General features: G+C 40.3%; 1 protein-coding gene across 1 annotated transcript in view; it reads right to left on the bottom strand.

The window, feature by feature from the left end:
* The window catches only part of KCND2 (potassium voltage-gated channel subfamily D member 2), a 480490-nt gene that overhangs the window by 436648 nt on the left and 24599 nt on the right, over positions 1-19243 (bottom strand). The gene's annotated exons all lie outside the window — the stretch shown is intronic.

The raw sequence follows: 19243 nt of genomic DNA, 5'->3' as shown, positions 1-19243 counted from the left end.
CGAGATGTCAAAGGCCCATGGTTTATTGCATCCATTTTCCTTTAATTTAAAGATCTGTGCACTCTAAAATATATAGCATCCATGGATTTGAGTTATCTGCTTACTCCCAAGTTGAAGCTAGTCACTAAGTCACTAATATTTGAAATTATTAGGTATTAAGAAAAGAAAAACAAAACCCAGTGCTCATTGGAGAAGCCACCAGGCACTCGATGGTACCGTGTGACTTTCCTTACACTTGCAGCAGCGCTTTACGACCGTGGAATTTACAACCTGGTGATCTAGGGAACATTACAGAACCAGAGGGACCCTCACGTTGGGAGGCCTTCGGGGACTATTCCCGAAGAGCGGCACCAGAGAGTCAGATATTTCATCAACATGAAATACGTGACTTTCTAGGTCTAGCAAAGGAATTGATGCTGAGATTCACTGCGGGCCTGGACAATTTCAAGTCTCATTCTGCTTCTGAATCTCCCACGTCATTGCAGAAAACTCAAGGACCACCGGTTTCCAGTGTTTCTGGTTTTGCGGTGTCGCCCTCAAGTAACCTGGAAAGGCTGAAATGCCTACGGACTCTAAGAAGCGTCTGATGCTATGTTGCCAACAGGACTTTTCAGATGAAAGTATGATCGCTCTTAACGCAAACACAGTTTCCTGTGAACGCACCAATTTCTACAGAAAATTCTGGGTCTGCTCAAACTCTTCTTTTGTGAGTGGGAGTCAAGCTTTTATGTGTGGTGGTGGCGGGGGTGGCAGGAAGCAGCAAGGCCTAATGAAATGCTGGGCAAGGTTCAATTCCTTCAAGCTTGCATGGATATGAAATAAACCATATTAATGGATTTTTCTCCCCCTTCACAAAGCAATTTACATGAGACTAAGCTTTAATCAATTGGTCAATTGACGATTTACTTCAATATATCTTTCAATAATTGTGCTTTTCAGATTCTCCACAGATTATGTGTATTCGTGCCCGTGCGTGTGTGTACATACGTGTATGCGTGTCCTATTGAAAGTTCTCAGCGGCGATCGTTTTCTTCAGCAAAGAAAAAGCTCTGTGACTTAATCTTCCAATGCAGCTAATGGGCAGATGTGATTTTAACACAGTCAACATTCTATAATATTTCATTATTTTTTTATACCTAATGTAGATTTCCCTGCTTGTATTCTATGTAAAGAGTCTTACGAATTTCAAGTCATGTAACATATATCTTGGTGATTGGCTATAATTATGTACTGGTTTGCTTTGTAATATATACAGGCAACAAATTTGTAATTATTCATGCATTCTTTATGTTATTTATAGATCCACTGCTTATGCCAGCCCTGACACATATTAGTTGGATGAATGACCAGTCAAGCCTCTAAAGTCTGTTTCCCTATGCATAAAATGGGATTTATAATTTCTTCTTTATGGTACTGAGGGATAACCAGAATAAAATATATGAAATGCTGAAGGATTACTAAGTAGTAATTTGATTATGCATTTATTCCTCCATATTGCCTATAAATTACCCATTTTACTAATTAGCCTCCTAAACCAAGAGTCAGAAAAAACGAAGTCTATATGGTCTGTCTCTTATTTGTTTGTCCTTAAACAATCAAATAACAAAACAATGCATTTGGAAAATAAATACATATATGTCTCACATTATTCATAATCTGCCTTCACAAAAGTAATATTAAAAAATGATAAATTCACTCAATCTGAATAGTTCTCTTTCCGCTTGTATTTTTTTTAACCCTAGTATTGGGGTCTTTTTGAAGTGAACAGAAGATCAGACTGTGTTTTTTGTATTTATATAGAAGAAAAGAAAGCGTCCTAATGGAGGCTTAAAATAGAGGTTTAAATTCCCAGGATTACTTATTATTCAGCTTCCTGGACAGGGATGTGTAAACTGTTGGCTTACGTCTTACAGTATAATATCACAGGATTCTAAAAATATTGCATGTGTCCAAAGAAGGACACTGCTCTTTAAATTTACAAAAAATTCCCTGTAGACCCCTTGAGCTGAGTTTCTAAAAACAACAACAACAACAACAACAACAACAACAACAACAAAAACAAAGCTTAAGCACTCCCTCCACCAGCAAGGGCAGATCTAGAAGCGATTCTAGGAGCCGCCAACAGGCACGCTAGAGCATTCCACAAAGATCCAGCTGCTACCACTTCACGAAGTCTTCCTATCTTTGCCATCCACATCTCGTAATTACTACTGAAAGGAAAAACAGAAGGGATAGAAAATGTGGTTCTAGGTAAAACAACTATAGCTATGCTCTCTATATTTAATATTATTACAATATACTTTTAAACTTTTAGTAATAGCATTTCTTTTCACAAGAAAACATATAACAACAAGACTTTCATCCCTCAAAGTCTTTGCCTTCATAATGAAACAAGCTGCCCCTTATCTATTTAATTTTCATGTATAAATTCGTATATACATGAAATATATATTATATATTAATATGATACACATAATATCCTAACATGTATATACATATATACTACATGTTAGGACAGTAGCATGAACCACTGTCTTTTTCCATTCATTTGCTTAAGATGATGTTCCTGGTTAGCAGTAATAGAAACTAGATTTCTATTCCATAAGCTGTCTATGTATCCTTCAGTCCAACTTTCTACTGGACCAGCTGCAGAGTGTCCCTAGCGAAATTTTCATGAGCTCACCAAGAAAAGTGGAAGTGCAGGAGTAGACAGTTTTTGGCCATAGGGGTGCAGAATTGGTTAATAAAGCGCCAAATGGATCAACAAACTACTGTAAGTGAATGTCCTTTTTCAAATGTTGTCAATGGAAAAGCCGTCACAATGTCGTTAACGCCCCGTGTCACACAAGGTGCTTCTCTACCAGATATGCTGTCAGAGCCGGAGGCCTAAGATTTGTGAAAAATATTGGAAAGGATCTAATCAGGCTTAAAAAATGATGATAATAACAAAAGATCTCTTTTCTGATACTCTTAAGATAATTTGTGGAGACTCGTCCATCTGTCCATCTATCCATTCATACATCCATTTCCTCAACTTTATTCTGTGATGATTATTCTTACCATTATCAGTATCCATTTTATTTTCTATGATTCCAACAATGATAATGTTTCTTCATGCTCATCCATTAAAAACTACACTAGAACGATCATTGAACTGACTCGTTCAATTCAGGCAGGGAACAACACCCAGGGAAATTGGTCAAGAATTTAAGCAATTTTTTGAGTATCTTTTATACAATTACTTTTTAGCTGCATGAACTTGGCAAGTGTTTGACAATTTTGCATCCAGTTTACTCATCTAAAAATCGTGTGTAAAAGCATTACCTATAACTTAGTGTTCTAAGAATACTAGGAGATGGGCCATGTAGGATTGTTACTGTAATACAGTAGGTGCCCAATTAATATTAGTCATTGCCATTACCAAAAGGAGACAGTTTAGAAACTTTGGGCTCATTCCCAAGTCTTCCTCAAATTAAGATGTCACATTCTATCCCAATTGCCTCTATAATTAAAATCTCTAGTATCACTGTAATGGAAAAATCTGGCAAGTATTTAAAATATCTATATTGTTTTCTCTGATTTTTTTCGTTATGTAACAAGGGGTATTTGAATGATTGTCTATAAAACCCTTCAAAAGATCTTTAAAATATGCATTCTTATAAAGATACCACTCAGTTTTTTGAGACTTCCATCAAGAAGTATGGACATGTCAGCAACAATTATCAAAGTGCACGGTTTTGCTAACAAGAGGACATGCCATGAGTCTATGCTCTATTTACCAGAAACCTAAATAAAAAAGAGGGGAAAAAAGCCCCACAAAACCTGTACATGCTATGAAGGAACACAATGAGCCTAAGATACTTATCAACCCAACAAAATATAAGCTACAACATGTATTTTAACTTTTTATGATATACATTAGCATTTCTTTAATCACATTATTAAATGAAATTTTATTTACTAGTAATTCGACAGTGGAAAATAAAGGCACAGAAACAGACTCAATCCTCTGATTGCATCATTCTGCATGTTTTAAGCCAGAAATTGATGTGAGCTTTCTGCAAATAATAGTTGACAGGTGTTAATTATCTATGGAGAAGAAAAATGTTTCTTTTAAAGAAAAACATAATGGAGGATAAATCAAGTTAAATTGTTCTTCATTGTCCTTAAAAACTGTAAATAATATGTGCCATGCCACTAACTGAAAATTACAAGTTCTATAAATTTATTTGTTGATATTATAAAAGATATGTAATTTTTAAAATTTTAGCTTAACACAGGGTGACTTAGTTTCTGATAAGTCATTTATTCTTTATTTACACATTTTAAAGCCCTTCTTAATCCTAAAATTAACGTTGTGTGTTGTTAATGAGACTCCCTTTCTTTTTCTCCCTCCCTCTTCGTCTCCCTGTGCTATAATAGAAGAACCTGCTATGTGTTCCGCAAACATGGGGGGAAAAAGTACCCAATGGTTCCTCTTGGGAAAGCCAAGAAAGGACTAACGGGAAAAGTGACAATTGAAATAAGATTTGAAGAAACAATAGAAATCCTTCAAATCCTCAGGAGTTTAAGGAGAAAAACAGAAAGGATAGCATGTGTGAAGGCAAATATGCATGAGAGGATTCGGCTGGTGGCAAAGAATTTCCCATGCCTGGTATGTAGACAAAAGAAGAGTCTTTCTTACAGGCCAAAATAGGAAAGTATGGATTTTTGTATATAGAGAGTTGTCATTGAACCGAGCGACCAGAGATTGGATTAAAGGGGCAAGGGGAGGTGGGGGTGGTCTGAAGGTAGGAGACCAATCAGTAACACCACCTCCCATGGCTGTACCGGGAATATCCATGAGCGAGGATTTGTGATGTGCTTACAACAGAGCCTTGCACACAGAGAGCCCCGTAAGAGCTAAACAAACAAATACTAGGGATCCCTGGGTGGCGCAGCGGTTTGGCGCCTGCCTTTGGCCCAGGGCGCGATCCTGGAGACCCAGGATCGAATCCCACATCGGGCTCCCGGTGCATGGAGCCTGCTTCTGTCTCTGCCTCTCTCTCTCTCTCTCTCTCTCTCTCTTTCTCTGTGACTATCATAAATAAATAAAGATTTAAAAAGAAAAAACAAATACTACAGATTTTAACTATTCACTATAGAAACTCTCTTATTTTTATGCACATTACCCTCTTCCTCCTCTAGGGATGTATCCAGTTACATATAAAATAGTGTGTCAACCTTCTAGAAACACTCGTATATAATATAATGCTTCCCCTCTATTCTCTGTTGTACAAAGCCTCTGCTTCTACAAAGGCTTTCTGGTTGAATTTCATGGGGAATAAACACCTTGCTTTGTACCAGGCTCAGGGAAGAGTGGTTGCTTGGATGCACAGAGTGCAACACTGGGATTGAGGTCTCATCATTCCCTGTGAAGATGTTTAACTCATTCTCCACCCGTGTCTTCCAAAACATCAAGTAGCTTCCACTGGTGGAGCCTTTATGGTTTCCTGCAGCACCCACTGGCTTGCTTTCTGTCGGTGTTACCTATAGAAAACACTTTGTTCTTCGTTAATCGATTGAGTCACTTACCCCCATCTACCTATTTCCTATCACTTAAAAACTTACGATAAACATTCATTTGTTGTCACTTCCTCGCCTGGTAGTTTGCTTTCAGTTTAATGAGGTCTCAGAAAGGAGTAGAGACAAATGTGTGCAAGCTTATTTGCAAACTAGAAACCCTTAGTTGTTTTATTCAGTTAAGGAAACTGAGTCTCGCAGTCACATAACCTGCCATTCACGCAGCTGATAATCGGCCAAGGACAAAATTATTTCTGGATGTACCTGCCTCCGAGGCCGTTTTCTCCTACTGCTTGCTTCTTTGAACAAAACAAATATGACCTCTTGATAAGGACACCGGAATGATCAGATCTAAGACATGTTTAGTAACCTGTAACAACCGAAAACAGTGCTTCAAAGAACAAGTCCTATCCATTGATATAATTTGAGATAATTGTGATAACAACAAAAAAAAAACAACAACAACACAATGCCTATGCCCCCTTGAAACCTTGATTCTATTATTTTATCTTTACTTGAGTTTTTGTCCACTTACTGTTAGAAAATAATTGTAAATCTTGCTAAGCCCTGAAAAGACAAACAGAAAGAGCTCTCGTGCTGATAGCAGTAAGAATGGTAATGTATCATCTCGGCGTGGTACCGCTTGGAACTATTTCAGTAAACAGGATAAAGCTATGTTGGACTAGAAAAGCTGGTGCCCTCCTATCACCTTCATAGGCGCCATACCGTGATTATGAGAAACATGGACAGAAAACCACCTTTATAATCATAAAAGGTTTTACATCATATTTAGGCTGGACTATGGATAAGGCTAAAGGATCTTTTTTCCTCCCTCTCTTTAGTAAAGCCCTCCAGCGAGTGATATTCCAGGGGAAAAGGTACAAGAAGAAGTTCTAGGTTTAAGATAGTTGCTTTTCAGCAGCTGCAATGTTAAGGTGGTACCTGTCCACATAAACAACTCAAATATATGTTTACTTTACATGTACTCATGGAAAGTGGCGGGGGGGGGGGAAGGCTTGCATCATAAAATTCTAAAACTCACAAGTTTCAGCTCTCCTGTCACATCTCAGTGCATTTAATATCCTTCTGCCGCATTATTTACGACTTCACAAAGAAAGTAGTTATTTCCTATTATCTGTTCAATAAATAAGTAGAGAAATGCTGGCTGCAGAGATACAATTTGTTAATGAAATAGCCCAGAGAATCTTCACGGTGTCTGGTCTTGGAAGCTTGCGCAGCATCTATTAAAGCTTGCTTCGGTTTTAAAGAGTAACTGCAATTTTTACACATTGATATGTTCCACTCAGATGGCCGAGGCACGCTTCCTCGGTAGATTACGCAACATGAGTAATGCGTGCTGTGATACCACATATATCTGACCACACAGGCATGTTTCAACACTTCTCTCTACTTGCCCGACCTTTTTCTATTACTGGGAAGACTGCCTCATTTCAGAAACAAGATAGATGCAGAATTTCCAGTTCTTGGAACCATTTTCAGGAGACAGAAGTCTTGCGGGTTGTGGTTCACGTCCAAATATGGCACAGTGAACGCACTGTGTTCAGGAGATCACGCTATTTTAGTACCAGTTACAGGGAGCCCACGAGGTAGGCACGGATTCCCAGGTACATCACTACTCCCTCAGTAGTGTGCTTTCACCGCCTTACAAAACAACAACAAAAACTCCCAAATGCCATCTTCTAAAAACATTCAATGTTTGGTGATAATCCCCCTAGGAAAAGAAAAAAAAAATACTAGAAAGGAAACATATTATATAAGATATGAAAACCCCTTTTTAAAAAAAGACTTATTTATGTGATTTTGAGAGCGAGAGAGAGAGTGCATGTGCACACCAGCGAGGGAGGGGGGAATGGGAGCAAAGGAAGATGGAGAGAGGGATTCTCAAGCAGACTCCTTGCTGAGTGCAAAGCCCGACACCGGGCTCCATGTCACGCCCCTGAGATCATGACCGGGGCCAAAATCAAGAGTGCGGCCCTTAATCGACTGAGCTACCCAGGAGCCCCAAGACATGAAAACTTCTCATCTTAAACACAGCAAGGATTTTAGGTGTAAACCTATGAATGATGGACTTTGATCTTTATTTTATAAGATTTTATTTATTTATTCATGATAGACATAGAGAGAGAGAGAGGCAGAGACACAGGCAGAGGGAGAAGCAGGCTCCATGCAGGGAGCCCGACACGGGACTCGATCCCAGGACCCCGGGGTCATGCTCTGAGCTGAAGGCAGAGGCCCAACCACTGAGCCACCCAGGGATTCCTGATGGACTTTGATCTTAATCAAAACATGAGAGCGACCGACTGATGCTGAGCTCTGATAGTCTTCCTTTCTTACTAAAGTACAGTTGAATTTGGCCTAAGAATATGTATCTTTCACTAGGGTTGGGGTCGGGTATTGCTCACAATTTGTATGACACACTACAGTGCTTAACGCCGGGGACGGTCGATGCAAACACGTGTCACTAACTTTGATGCCGAATATTATTTGTGAACTAGTAATATTCCCTTGGATTTAAAACAAATAATTGTATTAACACATCTTTAGGTAATGTTCAAACCCCTACAATAATTTTTAGTCAAATATATTAGAAATGCATACTTTATTTTAATAGCAGTAAACATACAATAAAGCAATTGTGAAAAAAATGTATTTCTTACCAGTGGTTATAATAATAGCTATTAATATAAAGATTGCTTTGACTGAGACTTTCAGTAAGAGTGGCAATTAATATTTTTGTAGAGTTTCTATCTTAGAAACAGTGCTGTTTCATGTAACTTATTTTGAAATTCAGCTAGTGATATACCTAATGATGTTCTATAGAATGGTTTATATATTACAACATATTTTTTTATGTTCTTTAGAGGGTCCTCAATTCATATTTAAATAGCTAACAGTTAAACATGATCAGGGGATCCCTGCATGGCTCAGCGGTTTAGCGCCTGCCTTTGGCCCAGGGCGCGATCCTGGAGTCCCGGGATCGAGTCCCGCGTCGGGCTCCTGGCATGGAGCCTGCTTCTCCCTCTGCCTGTGTCTCTGCCTCTCTCTCTCTCTCTCTCTATCATAAATAAGTAAATAAATAAATCTTTTTTAAAAATAAAATAAACATGATCAAATCTAACTCAATTCATTTAAAAATGCATTTTTGAAACTTTTGTTTTACAGAATTCTCTTCCGTGTACCCTATTTCAGATAGCTAAAGATATTAGGAGCCATAAGATCTTAGTTTGAGGTAGAAATATCTGAGCAGCATCCAGGCCTGAGAATCACCTGGAACTTCTCCAGAGTGCACTTACCTGGGAGGAATGTTTATGCTTTTTATTGTGAGAGTTTGGTCTTCCCTATTTACTGGAGTGATTACCAATTTGTCAGGAAGGACTAAGATGTTAAAATATGATCATTTTAAAAAATACACCAACATACATAAGCACACATATGTCTATTTTCCCGGTCTTAATAGTGGCTACTCATATATGACTTGTAGTTTAATATCTTTATCAATCTTTGTGCAATTTTCACTTTCTAGTTCCTTTTATTAATTTTGTGGAACGCTCTATGATCACAGTGTCCCGGAAGGTAAAGCATTAAGTCATCAATCTAAAAAGTGGTGTAAATATTCTCTATTTCTCTGCTTTATCCTATTCCTAGATTTATCTCCTCTTTTCTTTGCCCTGTCTCTAGCTGTACCTGAAGATTTTTCATGCCTTGCCATATTTTTAAGTTGCTCGAAATAAAACATATTTGGGTTGAAGGAGAGAGGAAATATGCAGAAGGTGTAGGAGTCCACATCTGAAAAAGTTCTATGCACAAAACCCCATGGCCCCACCCCATACTCACACTTATACACACAAACATGGAATTTTACAGAGAAGGTTTTTAAGGAATCTGGCAATTATTAGTTTATGAAGAATACACCTCATAAAATTAGGGATACTTTTTGCAAACACATCAAATTTTTTTTTTACAATGGTAGGAAGAAACATCACTAATGGACTTATGTCCAATATTGTTTATATAACAGAATGACAAATTTTCTGTAATATTTCAATTTGTTGTACAGTCTTCTGAACTTTGTTATTTAATTTTTAAAATTTAAGACTAAATTCAACAAAGGTTATTGAATATATTTCTATAGGCAGGGCATCATAAAGAGTTCAAAATAATAGCTAAATAAATGGCTGTCAAAACAGTGATTTTTTTTTTTAGCAACAACAAAAAAATCATAGATAGGTTTGAGAAAAGAAAATGGTGGATGAGTAGAGTGAGGTATGGTCATAAAAGACCCGTAAATTTTGTGAGGCGGTGTCTAAGTGGTGTTTTATGGAGGAGGAAGCATCGAAGACAGACCATAAAGCAACACGGGATTGCCAACGCTAAGGGAAGGGACGTAAAATTCTTGGTGGAGGAATGAGTCTGGGCCCCCACTACGCCAGCCACTTTGCCCACGTCATTGCAACAAATCCGCAAACACCTCCACCCTCAAGGCGCCCGTCGTCCACATAGTAAGATCAGTACTATCCTCACGGAGGTTAAGAACCTTGCCAAAGGTGAAAGCCAGGTGAGTTTGAAGAGTCTCACAAACTGAACTGCTAGCAGTGGTTGGATCCATTAAAAAAAAAAAAAAATCGGAATTTAAAACACTGCTCACAAAATCAAAAGTCAGCCAGCCGTAAAAAAGTTTATTACTAAGAACCTACAATCCCTTTCATTCTACAGGGTGCCGTCAGGGAAACCTGGGCTATCCCTGGGGCAGACACGTTAGGCTCCATCAAGAGGGTAGTGGAGTTTAAACACAAAAATCCAGGGAGGAAATATTTCAGAGGGGTGAATGCAAAGACCTGCAAAGTCACTGAGGATTTTGAGTCGGAAAATACAAGTGAAGCTACGTTTTGAGAAAAATCAGCTCATGGCTAAGTATAAAGGAAACTCAAGTGGAAAGCAACCAGGAACGGCTTTATCACAGCTTTATTAAGATCTAAGAAAAAAAAATCCCTTATTGTCTCTGGATTGAAGGTATGTCACCTATTTAATTTCCTTTATTGCAGGTTGTCTACTTTTTTTTTGACTTTACCTTATCTCTAGCCCTCTCCTCATGAAGGCTCCAGAGTGAGATAAAATGTCATAGCGACATAGGAAGGGCCACAGGGGGGTAAAAAAAAAAAAAAAAAAGAAAGAAAGAAAGAATATGAATTTATGTCTGGCTTAACTTGGACACATTTTCAACTGAATAGTTTGAACCTACAGCCTCATAATTTTCATGCTCTTGAAAAAGACACTTGTAAAATTATTTTCTTGCTACTTTTCAAAGCTCTGGTTCAGAAAATTACTACCCTTTTGATGTGAAGGCTGATGTAACTAATTATAGCTGGGAAGACACAATTCCTCCTTTAATAATAAAGAAACAGCAATCTTTCACCTAGAATGTAACACAGTGTCTGGATTTGAAGCATGAAAGATTAAATCAGTAAGCTTTGAAATTCCATTATATTCAAAGAGGCAATGTCTCCGAGGACAATAATATTGACAATAGAAGGAGGTTTCTTCAAGAGCATTCCAGCCTGTTAGCACCGGCGGGGCCGCGGAACGGAGGCTGGGAGAAGGCCAAGAGAGACGTGTGCTCCTGTCCGGGCTCGCTTCATCATCGGGGACTATTTCGGTCAAATCAGTCAACGTCTGTAGTTCAACAAGAAGGGCAATAACTAGTTTCAGCCACCAAGTCACCGTGGAGGGAGAAGACGGGGAACAGAGAGGGAGAGAGAGAGAGAGAGAGAGAGCAAGAGGGCGTGGGAGGAGGAAGAGATGGTGCAACAGAAGGGAGACCGAAAGACAGGCGCTGGAGGAGGAGGAGGCCACAGGGGTCATGGGTTGTATGTTAGGGTTCTTAACTTTGACATCAGAATGCGCTGGAGGGCTTTTAACACCACGTAATGGGGCCTACTTCTAGATTTCTGAGGCAGACTGTGGGGTGAGGGGACGAGGGCATGTGAATTAACATCTCTAAGTTCTCAGGGGCGACCAGGGCTGCCCGTGTTCTCAAACACCGGGACAGCTCCCCATCTATATGGAGTCCCGCCAAGATAAAACAACAGGTGTGCAATCCGGTTTGTTCTTTACATTAAGAAAACCCTTCCACCTGCCATCTTTCCATCTTTCTCAAAGTCATTACCATCTGCATGTGCTGTATTTTTTGTTTCAAAGCACTGAACGTCTCCTCCCGGTGCACCGGGTAGGATCACTATCACTTCTGTGTGCTCTGATTAAATGGGTTTCCCCTGTATCTTACTACCCATCAGAGGTGGGAAGGAAAGAAAGAGCCCCAAGGAGCAGTACACAGTTACGCCAACGGGGTAGTAGGAGAGAAAACGGGCGCTCTGATTCACTGCGGTTGCTGGTATCCTTGGCCTCCCTGTTCCAGGACGCCTTTTGGTGCCGCGTGGAAGAAGCCTCATTAACTCAACAGGGACAGGTACGGCTGCAACCACGATCAGGGGCAGCAGTAATTGAGCGCTTACTCGGAGCTGGGCTCTTGGTCAGTGCTTTACGGGCATTAGTGATACTGAATCCTCCCCCACGACCCTAAGGGAACAAGAGGATCCCACTGCACCCTTCCTGGTCCCATCGATCCTTTACAGTTCCTCAATCTGCGCAGGTATGATTTCGAAAGCGACACTGAGCACACAGAAAAAGGTGGGGGTGGATCCCTGCTCGGGATGAGGGTAGAAAGGTGCATTCTCGATTTCTCCCAGCTCAGGATGCTTGGGTGGGTGGAGATGAATCTTGTTTTCTCCGACTGTGGGTGAATATCCCCGAAAGTCGTTCTAGACCTTGGAATTGTCCAAAGAGATGTTGGGGGGGGTGGGTCACAAGAGGGATGCCGCTAATTCGGCCCAAATCAAAACTCTGCCCTTGGCAGAACAGTGAGAAGAAACACGAGAAAACTCTTCTTTTAGAACTTTACTTGGGATGCTAAGATGACTTTGGGCGACACACATTTAAGAAAAAAGCACGTACGCGACGCAAGGCCTTCTCTGGGTTTGCAAGGACAAGTCTTTAAGGATCTTATCGTGGACCTCTTAAACCTCTTATTCCGGGAAAGGAAAGAATGGCTCTGTTTACGGGTGCACTTCCCTACTTCTGCGGGAAAAGATCACCAATTTTGTTGCTTCATCATCTGTAGAGGTAAGACTGTGTTTTTCACGATTATAGGTGACTCTGGTCGTCGTACATCTCTGGGAATAAACCTCATTATCTACTCTTTCTTGAAAACCGCGGTATCTCTCTTCATCAAGTAATTGTCTCATCTCTCCCTTCTGTAATCTATGAAAATTTTATTGCCAATTTTATTGACTTGACAGTTTTCAAGTCATTTTGACTTGTAATATCCATCTCCCGTCTTTTCTTTGTAACGAGTATCTGCCAAAAAAAGTAAAACTTATTAGCTACGGCACTTTGAATCGTGTGCCATGCAGCACGGGGAGCAAGGTGTGCTGCGAAGGATGGGAACGGGGTGACGGGGTGACTGAGGGTCTGACATCTTGTTCGTATTTCTACGGTCTCTGCCTCTACGCAGCTGCATGACCTTGCGAAGATCACTTCACCTTTATGCGTCTCGATTCTCTCATATTCTATAAAATGAGAGCATTAGACTAGGTAACTCCTAAGATCAACTCGAGCTCTCCAAATGCAGAATTTATTCTGATAGCCTGTCTGTAGTCCTGAGACGGGTTACAGGTTAAAAGGCGCTGCGGACAAGACCGCAGATAAAGCCCTCGGCTCAGAAATATGCTTTTAAGTAGTATTGTGCTTGAGTCCTAACAAGAAGGCATTGCATTCTCTGATAGAACTGAAATTAAGCCATTTTTTAAAAAAATTTTTTTTACAAGCCATTTTTATAAGAGTCTTCTAGATTCAGGGCGGGGGGTGGGGGTGACTGGGTGACGGGCACTGAGGGGGGCACTTGACGGGATGAGCACTGGGTGTTACTCTGTATGTTGGCAAATTGAACACCAATAAAAAATAAATTTATAAAAAAAAAGCCTTCTAGATTCAGACATTTCAGCCACACATAAAACATTTTTAGGACTCCTTTTAAATAGTATCTCAGTGTATTGATTAATATTGCTTAAAGTGCATCGTATAGGCCATAAGTCACCCATTCTATTCCGGCCATAAAGTAACGAGGTGAGTTGTTGGGAGAACTGGTTTGAATTTTTAGGAAGTCTTCACTAGCGATGTTGGTTACTGCGGACGAATTAGCTGGATAAATCGTTCTCCGTAGCACATATTTATTTATTTATTTTTTTTTTTAATTTTTTATTTATTTATGATAGTCACAGAGAGAGAGATTGAGAGAGGCAGAGACACAGGCGGAGGGAGAAGCAGGCTCCATGCACCGGGAGCCTGATGTGGGATTCGATCCCGGGTCTCCAGGATCGCGCCCTGGGCCAAAGGCAAGCGCCAAACCGCTGCGCCACCCAGGGATCCCCTCCGTAGCACATATTTAAATATTTAAGGTCCAGAGGTGGAGTCTTACAGCAACAAACCAAAATACTGACACCTGTGTAGCTCGTTGCTCTAACCTCTAGCAAGTAAACTAAAGCTCTATTTAAGGACGAAATTAAAAAAAAAAAAAAAAAGGACGAAATACACAATGCAGGGACACAGAAATCACACGTATGATCCTAGCAAACATGCGTTTTGGTAAAGACTTGTCCCCCGGTCGCCTACTTCAGCACTGTGGTTGTGCAGACAGGATGGCAGCACATGTTCCTGCCATTTTTGATAATTAATAAGTCGATTAGAGATAAAGCCCATTTATAGTCTCTATCTGAATCTGGACTTACACAAACGGCAACTTTAAGCACCTATCTCTAAGTGCGTAACGTAAGTAAGTCTAAAATTTTTAAGTCGAAAAAACTCAAATACTACATCCAGCAAAGATAACACTAGAATACTAAAATTTCACAAGTGGCCACACTTTTGTTCCTTGGAAGAAACTGCGCTGCCATGGAATGGGACCCAACGTGGTAGCGATTTTCATGGTACTCGTTGTGAAGAAAGTTGGCGATTCCAGGATTTAACACATTGACGGAAATGATCCTAATGTTTCATTTAGCTTAGAAATAACAATGACAAAAAATAATAATAAAATCCCCTGAAGCCTGTTAAAGCCTTTGGATGACAATGCTCCCCCCTCAGCCAGTTCTCCCGCCACCCCCCGCAAAAAATAAGATCTTTGGCAAATGTGGCAGGAAACATTCAATATCCACCTGATTCTAGTTCTGCTCCATTGCTTTACTGAGGGGACGATCATGCCTCCGTGGCAGCGTTTTTATGTTTACTGCTCGGAAGCAGGGATTTCTATGATCTCACCTAGAAGTGAAAGATGGCAGAGACGACAGCAGAGGGGAAGGGTTGCAATAATAATCATAAGCTTGTTGCGAGGATTAAATGAATTTATATAAAACCTTTGAACAGCACTGGCTCCCCGGTTAGTATTACTGAAGTTCTAGTTACTGTTGGCTGCAGGCTACTGTTCGATTGCCATGTGCAATTCAACATGCCAGACGGAGGCATCTGTGCAGACGCTTACTGGGCTCTCCAGGGGCACGTTATCACTTCCACCGGTAGTTAATGGAAGTACCTTCCTAAAAAAAAAAATTAAATTATATTTCACAGCTATGTTGGTCCGAATATAAATATATGAATGTTAAATATTCATACAAACGTGGCCTACACATTCACGTGTCCTTAGTTTAAAAGTAAGTAAACCATTTTCACGTAATGTGGGTTATAGGGACTACGTCTACTGTGCTCCCTGCAGAGGGAGCCCGGGGACGTCAGAATCTTAGTGAACGTGGGAGTCTGTTGGGGGGACAACGGCTCTTAGTCCAGCTTCCAGATGCTATCGAAGGCCTTCACTCGACCACAATTAGTTTCTCTGTTAAATGTATGAGAATATTTTATAATTCATCAGCAACTATAAAAATGACCTAATCAAAAAAGGTAACGCAATCCTGGCCTATGTTCACGGGTGTTTTTGGTTTCCTGAGTAATATCCGCATTTGCTACGTATTTTAAGGCTAAACAATATGCTTCGGATGATAATGAAATGAAAACAACACATACCAGCACCCTTAAGTAGCAATCTAAACGCTCTTAGTTGGGTTTCTAAGTCTTTCTGCAGACTCAGCGATCAGAATGCAAATCCACTACTCAAGGGCATCATATGAATTTATGATTTACTCTTGTGGAAATGCCACTTAGTTCTTTATCTGTTTGTTGCAAGGAGTTCACTGTGAGTTTTAAGTTTTATCACTCGCCTCTTTTCTGGACGTGGCACGATGGATTTATTAACGCATAAATAAATATCCTACTAACACGAATTACTTCATTCTAGGTTAAGCCAATGTAGTGAAGTGAGTCTTTCCCAAAAATGTTCTACAAGAAGAGTCTGTCCTTTATCAGGGATTTTTTTTTTACTGGGGCCCAGCCTCGTTGTTCCCATCAACAGGACCAACCATTAGAAACCATGGCTCTTTCTTAATGCTAACCTTGCTATGACCCAGCACAGATATTCTTGGCCAGTTCTGTATTTTTATTTGCAGAGCTTCGTATATATCAAAGCTAGTTCTGCTACGTGCCAAATAAGGGTCTATTTCTACAATAAGGCGGGAAGGCCATTCTGGTTCAACATTAATCTTCAAAAGGAAATACTACTGGGACCTAAATATTTCATCTCTTCCATCAGAAACCCCTGGAAGGGCTGCCTTATGGGGAGGCGTGGCCATATTCAGGCTTGTCAAGAAAGATTTTCATGGAGAAACTACCAAGAAACTTCTTCAGAGACACGGAGCATAAGGATATTGTCCTTTTCTTTCTTTTTCTTCTCACTCTCCGGAATGCAGATGTTGTATCTAGAGCTCAATTAGCGGTCTGGATCAGAAGGTAGAAGCCATGTGTTGGATTTGGTCGGGAAGTTGATAAAAGAAGCCTGTGTCTCTGATGAAGAAATCCCCAAAGCACCTCTGGAATCCTGATCTCATTTATTTAAGAAATAAAGACATTTTTCTCTTGTTTAGGGATTTCAATTTCAGCTTTTCTCTTATTTACAGCTCAATCTAAATCTAAACCACACGTATGTGGTGCTTAAAAATGAGTGAACAGGGACGCCTGGGTGGCTCGGTGGTTGGGGGCCTGCCTTCGGCTCAGGTCGTGACCCCAGGGTCCAGGATCGAGTCCCACATCGGGCTCCCTGCAATGAGCCTGCTTCTCCCTCTGCCTGTGTCTCTGCCTCTCTCTCTGTGTCTCTCATGAATTAATAAATAGATCTTTAAAAAAATAAAAACAAAAAAAAAATAAAAATGAGTCAATAGGGGCATCTGGGTGGCTCAAGTGGTTGAGTGTCTGTCTTGGGCTCAGGTCATGATCCTGGGATCCCGGGATCGAGTCCCACATCGGGCTCCCCACAGGGAGCCTGCTTCTCCCTCTGCCTGTGTCTCTGCCTCTCTCTCTGTGTCTCTCATGAATAAATAAATAAGTCATTGATAAAAAAAATAAAAATGAGTGACTATTAACTAAATAGCAAAATAGTGACAAATTCAGATATCAAAGAGATTTTCACATGCAAAAGTTTCTCTCTCTCACACACACACACACACACACTGCACGTTGACAGTATGATAGCTAGGACTAGCTCACCCCTTATCAACCTCCCTATGACTCATTTATTTAATGGCATTTGTCTGTTTTTTTCTTTTACCTACAGTACAAAGCATCACTAAGAAAATAAGACAAAACAGAACTGTCAGCAATAAGTGAGGCTAAATGGTGCATCTTGCACTGACCAGGGAATCTCTCCCCAGCTCTTTCCCTTGCATCGGTGATTCGTCAAGAGCCAAGGGTCATCTCACAGGTAGCTGAAGAGCTACACTCTCTAACAGGCCTCTCAGTCATCATCAACCTGCACGAGCAGAATAGAAATGGATCTTAATTCTCTGCGTGATTTTTCCAAGATTAGGCTTTGAGAGACACGTTTCCTATTTCGCTATAACATACGTTATTTTGAATTCATTAAAGCAGAAACTAAAACTGATGCTTACATCAACATCCTCGTCTCAGAAAACTTTTTTTTTTTTTGTGATCAGTTCTCAACGTTTATTTTTAGAGTTTATTAGCAGAAGCACCAGAAACGTATGGCTGGATAGGAAGTGCTCTCAATCATCCATCGTCCAGATCATACTGAATATTCAATTTAAAATCAGGAACTCATCAATCACGAAACAGTCAAACTGAAAAGGGATTAAAGGGCCAGGAAATTTTAGTCAGTGGGTTGGTACATTCCATATTTCTGGTTGTTCTGTAGGTAAAAACATTATTTTTATTTTCAGTGCCACCACAGCACAATGACATGGTGGGTGTGTTCTAGTTAAATGAGTTCTCTTTTAGGCGATTGTTCCAATTGTGCAATGAAGTTAACTTGCGGAGAGGATAGTCCGCGTAGAAACCTGCGATACCTACATATAGAGACCTTTCTTAGGACGTGCGTGCATGTCCAAATTACTACTTCAATTATGCATCTTTAGAAATACAGGCTTTAGGGGATCCCTGGGTGGCGCAGCGGTTTGGCGCCTGCCTTTGGCCCAGGGCGCGATCCTGGAGACCCGGGATTGAATCCCACGTCGGGCTCCCGGTGCATGGAGCCTGCTTCTCCCTCTGCCTGTGTCTCTGCCTCTCTCTCTCTCTCTCTGTGTGACTATCATAAATAAATAAAAAATTAAAAAAAAAAAGAAATACAGGCTTTACTAGCCACACAGTTAAAATGCATTGACTACCAACGCTTCATCCAACAAGGCAGCTACTAGCCGCATGTGACTACTTAAATTCTAGATAATTAATATTAAATAATAGAAATTAGATTTCTTGGTCACCCTGGCCACACTACAAGTGCTCAACAGCCACAAGTAGCTAGTGGTTACTGTCTTGAACAGATCGGATACAGAACAATTCTATCATCATGGAAGCTCAATGGGACAATGCTGAACTAGACTTTCATGTACCAACACACTTTGAAAGAGTATTATTAATCTAATTAAATGAATTTAATTTAAAACTGAAAAGTTGACGTGTTCACAGTGACTTTTACTCAACAGAACTTCTAAAATGCCCAAAAGGTGCCCAAAGGATTTCAGTTAGAGGCCAGGAGGCTTGAAACTCCATGAGAAGTGATAGCTATTCATAAAACAGCCAAGAGTAGAAATGTTTAAAAGACAGAGCTTCTGGGGTGAGTGGCTGGCTCAGCTGGTTAAGTGGCTGACTCGATTTCAGCTCAGGTCATGATCTCGAGGCCTTGGGATCAAGCCCTGCATCAGGCTCCGTGCTCTGCAGGGAGTCTGCTTGAAGATTCTCTCTCTGTCTCTGTCTCTGTCTCCTCTGTCTCTCTCTCTCCCTCTGCCACTCCCCCTACTCATGCCCTCTGTCTCTCAAATAAATAATTTTTTTAAAAAAAAGAGTTTCTGAAAAATAACAATGACAAAGAGAAGCTATTCAAAGATAATCCGATTTAAAAGAGGCATCACGAACATATAAATGCCAAGTGAGAGTTTTCACCTAATAGAAACAGCAGTGGAATCACGTCTCCTTATCACATGGAAATTGCAATTCT

The sequence above is a fragment of the Vulpes lagopus genome, chromosome 13 (genome assembly GCF_018345385.1).
Source record: "Vulpes lagopus strain Blue_001 chromosome 13, ASM1834538v1, whole genome shotgun sequence".
NCBI classification, from domain to species: Eukaryota; Metazoa; Chordata; class Mammalia; order Carnivora; family Canidae; genus Vulpes; species Vulpes lagopus.
This window is presented reverse-complemented; position numbering and strand designations above follow the sequence as displayed.